Source organism: Phaseolus vulgaris, chromosome 1 (genome assembly GCF_051622355.1).
Source record: "Phaseolus vulgaris cultivar YP4 chromosome 1, ASM5162235v1, whole genome shotgun sequence".
NCBI classification, from domain to species: Eukaryota; Viridiplantae; Streptophyta; class Magnoliopsida; order Fabales; family Fabaceae; genus Phaseolus; species Phaseolus vulgaris.
Genome location: NC_143498.1, coordinates 28682807 through 28690016, shown reverse-complemented (window position 1 = coordinate 28690016; position 7210 = coordinate 28682807).

The window sequence follows — 7210 nt, the reverse complement described above, 5'->3', positions numbered from 1 at the left end:
CATATTCTTTCTTGTCGCCATGGTTGTTTGTCTTTCAATTATTTAAGAGTGCCTATCTTTGTTGGTACTCCAAAGTGTCGATTTCTTTAACCTTTCGCTGATAAAGTCAATTTGAAGCTAGTATCTTGGAAAGGCAAATCCCTTAACATGATGGGTCGATTTCAGTTGGTCAATACGGTGATTATTGAATTTTTAGCTTATAGCTTTAATATGCATAAATGACCTATTTCACTTCTTAACCAAGTTGAACAATGGTGTCAAAATTTTATATGGACTGGTGATATTCTGAAAAAAGGCATAGTCATTATGAATTGGGATACGATTTTTTCTCCTCTTGAGAATGAAGGTTTGAAGATTATTAATCTTCCTCGTGAAAATAATGCATATCTTCTTAAACTTGCTTGGACTTTTGCTTATAGCAATAATCCTTGGTCTTTGCTCTTGAAAGTCAGGGTTCTTAAATCAAAATACGAGTTTAGAATGGTTTATAGATCCTCATCTCTTTGGTCTGGAATTAAGGAGTTTTATTCTATACTTCTTGGACTGTTGGTACAGGTTATTTTATTATTTTCTGGAATGATAAATGGTTTTCTACTACTTCTTTAGCAAATATTGCAGGGTTATCTGATGGGGCTAGCTTTCGGATACAATATCTTAGTTTTGGATAGGTTGTGATTGGAATATTCCCTTATCTTTACAACAGATGCCTCATTTTTTTAATTATATCATGGTTAGTGAGGAATAGGACATTCCTAATTGGATTCTAGATGAGTCTGATCGTTTCTCTCTTAAATCGGGTAGGACTTTTTTCTTGGAACCAGGAGTTCCCTGTGGTTGGGGTAAATTCATTTGGTGTTCATCTATTCCGCCTTCCAAAACTCTAGTACTTTGGAAAGTTTTTCATGGACAACTTTCTACATATCAACATATTTAGAATAAAGGTTTACATATATGTCTATGTGTATGCTTTGTGAAAATCATGAGGAATCTATTCAACATTTATTTTTTGAATGTTCTAATGCTTTACATATTTGGAGTTGGGTTCGAGAGATCTTTCTTACTTCTCATTTCTCTAATAAGGATGATCTTCTTTCTTTTATTAAGAGTGATGGTAGTCCTTTGGTTAAATTGATTAAGCTTGTTGTGGTAACTGTACCGCCCTGGTAGTCGGAAGTGATGACGTGGCATCGAGCTATTATATAGGCGTGTTGGACGGGACACCTGGCTGGCAGAAGGGAAGGAAGTCGGGGGGCTCGTGTAGTCGCCGGTTATTAAGATTGGCATGCTCCGATCTCCAGCATACCTAAACCGGCGGTCACCGGGTTGAAGATGAAGTCGCCAGATATGAACCCAGGCGACCAAGTGATTAGAGATCGCCGAAACAAGGACATCGTCGAAGATGAAGGCAGATAGTCATTTCCCAGCTGGCCAGAAGATGAGCTCGGGAGACCGCTTACCTGAACATACACGGTGAAGCAAGTAAAGTAGATCATGAAGGCGGCCGGTGAGACCACAGGGAAGGTGTGTACGAAGGCACCCGAACTCGCCACCCAGAAGAGATCACGCTCCAAGGCAGCTATGCACTGAGTTGTGTCATGCGTAAGTAACTTAGCCAAAAAACCTGAAGAGTAAGAAGTGGCGCCCAAGTCAAGGATGCTCCAGATGGTGACACGTGTACAACTGGATGCGAGCCACGTGTCTAGAAGTGTAACTGTCTGGAGAGAGAAAGTGCGCAGGTATATAAGAGATTCCAACGAACTTCTGAGGTACGCACGTTCAGATTACTTCTTTACGCTTGCGAGTTTTGAGTACGCTGAGAGAGAACTTTGCACGATTCCTTAGAGTTCTTGAGTTTTCTCTTAGTAATTGGTGGTTCAGTCGTTGACTTGGGCGTCGGAGCGTGATCGGCCGCAGCGGCGCCGTTCTGTCTTTTGCAGGTTCTTGAGGTGGATCGCGGTGAAGGACGGAGGCTAACACGGCGCAGAAGTCGATCCAGGTTTGACGAGGCAAGGCTCCAGCGTTTTGGTCAACAGGCAGGATCAGTAACTTTTTCTATTTGGATGATATGGCGTATGAGGAATTATGCTAGAGATTTCAGGATAAGATTGAGGTGTCTAGGGCTATTTCGGTAATTAAAGATTTAACTTTTTATCGACCAGTCCTGGGGCGTTGTTGACCACTGGTAATGTTGGTGCCACGTAAGCGGGGTCCCGCGAGCAGCGTGAACCAGTATCTCACAGGGCACGTGCGCCAAGGAGCCAAAGAGTGGTCAGATATCGATCATCAGGATGTACCGACGTGCCACTAGACAGTGTGGAGAGGTCGGACATCGGGAACCCGAACAGTAGAGCTGGGCCACGAGAGGGGGATCCCAAACCACACACCAATTATCAGTAAGGGAGAAGCCTAGATCACGAGGGTCTGTGCGTGTAGAGTGGATGACGCGTTCAGGTGTAACACAAGTATAAAGCCACCGGAAACATATGACCTGTGAGGGTCACGTTCCAGGGGTGAGCAGCACGCATGGCACGTGAACAACTAGGGCACTCCCAGAGGCGGGTGACCCCAGAGATTAGGTGCACGAGGAGGCACCCAGGTGGTCACCCCGTCAGAGTTGCACTCTAGTTAGGGACCCACGCGCTAGGTTATCCTAATAGTAGGGTAACAACAGTCCTAGGCCCGCCCCATCAGAAAGGCCCATTTCAGGTAAAGAGGAAACCCTAGTTTCTGTCTATAAATAGTAAGGTAACAAACTTGGCAAGGTACGTTATTCCCTTCCACCGCTTAACACACACAACGACAGTTATACAATTTGGTGTTTCCTAGCCCTAGTACTGACTTGAGCATCAGAGTGCAAACGGCCTCTAGGGCACCCTTTGTCTTTGTGTTTTCAAGCATTCATCACAGGAAAGGCACGTGCAAACGCAAGGATTCTGGACGTAAGAGTGACGTAGGCGTACAAAGGCGTTTCGGGTCAATCGGTAGGAACATTTGGCGCCCACCGTGGGGCACGATACAAAACATTGTCCCACCAGCAAGAACCAGAGAGATCCAGGAGATGAGAAGTACGAGGCAGGGACCTGTTGCACCAAACGGGGGTGAGGGCCCTTCAGAAAGAGATGGTCGCGCCGAGAGCAAACTAAGAACGCATCCAGGCTGACTTGGTGGCGTCGTAACGAGCGACGAACTGCGCCGTTCGAATGAGGAACTGCGCAGGGATCTACAAACCCGCGCAGGCGAGTGTGAGGGTGCAGATGAAGAGCCTATGACACCGCCCACGGAGTTCCCGACGCCGTTCTCGCAAGAAATCGTGGATACTGCAATACCAACCACACTTGTAGGACCCAAGATGACCTTCACTGGTACAGGAGACCCGAAGGCTCATCTTACGACTTTCCACACGCATATGATGCTGGTGGGGGGCTCTGATGCGGTGAGATGCAAGCTGTTCATGAGCACCCTGACGGGAACAACGACGGAATGGTTCATCAGCCTCCCTGAGTTGGTGAAGAACGATCTCCTGAGGGATTACTTGCAAGAAAAGCAGGGGATCGAGGACGTGGCAGCGGCAGGGGGTGGCCCGGGGCACGAAGTCCCTGTACATGGGGAGGTCCACACCATCGCAGGAGGGTTCTCGGGAGGAGGTTGCACCGCTTCTCAGCGGAAGAAATACGCTAGGGCAGTGATGTCGGTAGAAGCACAAAGGACCGACGACGCCTTCGACGTCGACCTGGTCTTCACCAAGGCCGAGCTTGAGGACGTTGTCCCCCACGACAACGATCCAGTGGTGATCTCAGTGGTAACCGCGGGAAGGAAGGTGCACCGTGTGCTAGTGGATCAGGGAAGCTCGGCAGACGTAATGTTCTGGACGACTTTCAACAAATTGCAACTATCCTCAGACATGTTAAGGCCCTATGGTGGCTGTCTGTACGGTTTCGCAGGAGACCAGGTAGAGGTGCGCAGATACTTAGAGTTGAGGACCACCTTCACGGATGGTACCGCGTCTCGTACGGAGAATATCAAGTACCTTGTCGTCAATGCCTTCTCTGCTTATAACATGCTGTTGGGTAGACCAACACTGAATAGGTTGGGGGCGGTGCCGTCGACAAGGCACATGAAGATGAAGCTACCGGACTTGACAGGAAAGGTGATTACCATCAAGTCAGATCAGAAGGAGGCCAAGAGGTGTTACGAGAACAACCTCAAAACAAGGAGAGGGGTATCTATGGTCACTACTAGACCACCGTACACAGAGGAGGTCCCCCTGCCTGAGGTCTGTCGCGCCGAAACCGCCAGGATCGTAGCAGAAATTGCCCGTGGAAAGATAGCCCGGGAGATCAGATTCGATCCGTTTGGTGACCTTGGGGAAAAAGAGACTGAAGGGAAGGTCTCCAAGTTGAGCAACACCCTCGGTCAAACGGCGCAAAGTCTGGTAAAAAAGATAGTCGAGTACAGGCTGAAACCGTACCCCGAGAAGTATGTGTTCAGGATAGAATCATGGAAGTTTCTGGGTTCCTTTCTCATTGAGTGTGGTATGGAGACAAACCCAGAAAGGCGCATGTCTGTCTTGTCTGGATTTGCACCATGTTGAGGAGGGGGTGGCCTCCCTTACCAAGAGTGTAAAGAGGCGTTCATCAGGTTGAAGGAGTACTTAGTCAGCCCTCCAATCATGTGTAAACCACAGCCAAGCACATCGTTTAGTTGGTACCCAATGATGATCGATCAGACGATCAGTTCAGTCCTTGTGCAAAAACATGACCAGTCTCAAAAACTCATACATATGGGGAGCAGAGTATGCCAAGGACCTGAAGAAAGACATCAGATGCCAGAGAAGGCAGCCCCGCTGGTTTCACGTCAGGTCTCTCCCGCGTGGACTGTTTCTTTCAGAGTAACAGAAGTCCTCAAGGACGAAGCATGCAGACTTGAGATGCTGAAGAAAGGCCCGACCCCTCGTACGTGGAATGCGGCCGACTTCAAGTTTTATTTCAGTTAAGCAGGAACATTGTACATGGTATTAGGGGACACTCTTTTTCCCTCATAAGGGTTTTTTAACGAGGTCACCAAATAAGTTTCGATTGAAATATTTTCTCGAGATATGTACAATTCAGTTAGGAACTTGTTTCCTTGCGTTAGAAGTCTTGAGAGTGGAGAGGTAGGTTCGTGAGAGAACACCTCCCCTCTCAAGTGAAAACGCCAAGGTTAAAACGAAATAGTTCACTAGATAAATCCTCATCGTCCTTGAACGAAGCCGAGGTCAGTTAAAGATTTGTTTCCTTGCGTTAGAAGTCTTATGAGCGGAGAGGTAGGTTTGCGAGAGAACACCTCCCCTCTTAAGTGAAAACGCCAAGGTTGAACAAACAATTCACCAGATAAATCCTCCGCGCCCTTGAGCGAAGCCGAGGTCAGTTGAGGGTTTGTTCCCATTGCGATTCGAGGCCTTGAAAGTAGAGAAGTAGGTTCGTAAAGAACACCTCTCCTTTTGAGCAATGATTTAGTTCACAGTTAAAACCCTCTCCTCACGATGAGGGGAGCATATCACAGAACGTTAGAAGAAGCGTCTTGGTGCCGTGCACCATGAGTTAGCAGTTAAGCAAGATAAAGAGCAGTTTTCAATTTAAGGAAATGAAAGCAGCTATGTGTTCGAGAAAGTAAAATTTTGAGCAGATAATAAATTGTTTGTCTAACAACCAAATACAAGTTAAGGAAGGACCCAGGGAACAATTTGTCCGTTTGCGACACGATTTGGTATTGTGAAAGGCGTAGTATCCATCCCAGGATGTGCGCAAGCAACTTGAGCGAGGGCATCCCCGAATCCCGCGTCATAGGCACCAAGAACATCTCCGGTAAGCTCAGCCTCAGCTTCTTCAAACCTCTTAGCTTGTTGAAGAAGTTCGGCCTCCACTTGTCCTAGCTGCATTTCTCGATCAATGAACCTTCTTTCGAGCCCCGCAATTTTGGATTTAGACACCTCAGCAGCCTCTTCTAGTTCGAAGACTCGGATTCGCAAGGGTAGGATTCTTGCCTCCAGCCTGGAAACCTCTCGGCATTTGGCGCGAAGTTGTTTGGAAAGATCCTTCTCAGAACGGCGGAGGCAAGCCAACTCCTGTTCCAGTGCAGCCTCGCGGACAGCAAATGAAGCTAGCGGGGACGTTTCTTCTCTAGTCTTGGCCTCTATTACCCTCGGTTCAAACCTGGTTAGGAGAGCGTTGGACTGAGCAAGAAGAGCCCCAAAATTGAAGCCCAGTCTTTCCCTCGCAGCGGCCTCATCCGAGTCCACAGTCACCCCTAGCTGGAAGCCCTTAAGAGCATGCTGAAGGACGAGGGGCAGCTCAAGGGCAGGAGGAATCGCAGAAGCACTCGTCCCACTAAGGTCAGGGAACAGAGGAACGCTGGTCGCGTGATCTAGGGGCGAAACCGAGCGACCGGTAGAAGAGGAATGGGAGGCCATCGTCGGCATAGGCCTGAGCCTTTTAGAGATTGGCCCCTCGGCGGAGTTCTCGTTTGATTCGTTCTCTACCACCTTACCCTTGTAAGGAAATGGAGCGGGAGACGATTGGGCGGCAGCGAGAGGGACCGCGACTCCAGGTGTGGAAGGAGTAGGCGAGGGCGCAGCAGCGGCGGAAGCAAGGGCGTGGTGGCTAGAAGTGCCCACACCCTTAGACATCCCTCGGAGGCGAGCGAGGATATCAGTCAGTTTGGCCCGTTTCTTTTCACTCATAACCTTACTTGCGTGTAAATTTCAGAATATGAAAGAATAGAAAACACAGCGATAAAACATGTGGATGCACGGGGGCAGAATGCCCAAACACGACATTACGATAACAAGAATCAGCTCCCCCAGAGTTTCGGGTTTCTTAAACCCTAACTCGAAGGAAACCCAGGAACAGAGGGCGATTGATGCAAAGATTAAACAACATAGGCAATTATCCAACATCAGAATCAATAAACGAGTGCGAACAATAGTCAAAGTTCGTACCTTCGATCAGATAGCAAGAAGATGTTGGAATGTGTAGAGGAAATACGAGAATGCTTGAGGAAGAAGATGAAACAATCAAGATTTTCAGAGAATGATGGAACAGTGATTGGACGCGCACGTTTTCGAAAGTTTAAAGCAAACAAAGAAGCGTAAGCGACGTTAAGCCCTAGCCGTTGATCAAAACATGTGTGCACAGATAAGACAGGCCCAGAAAGACGTCACTTTGGCGCAGTA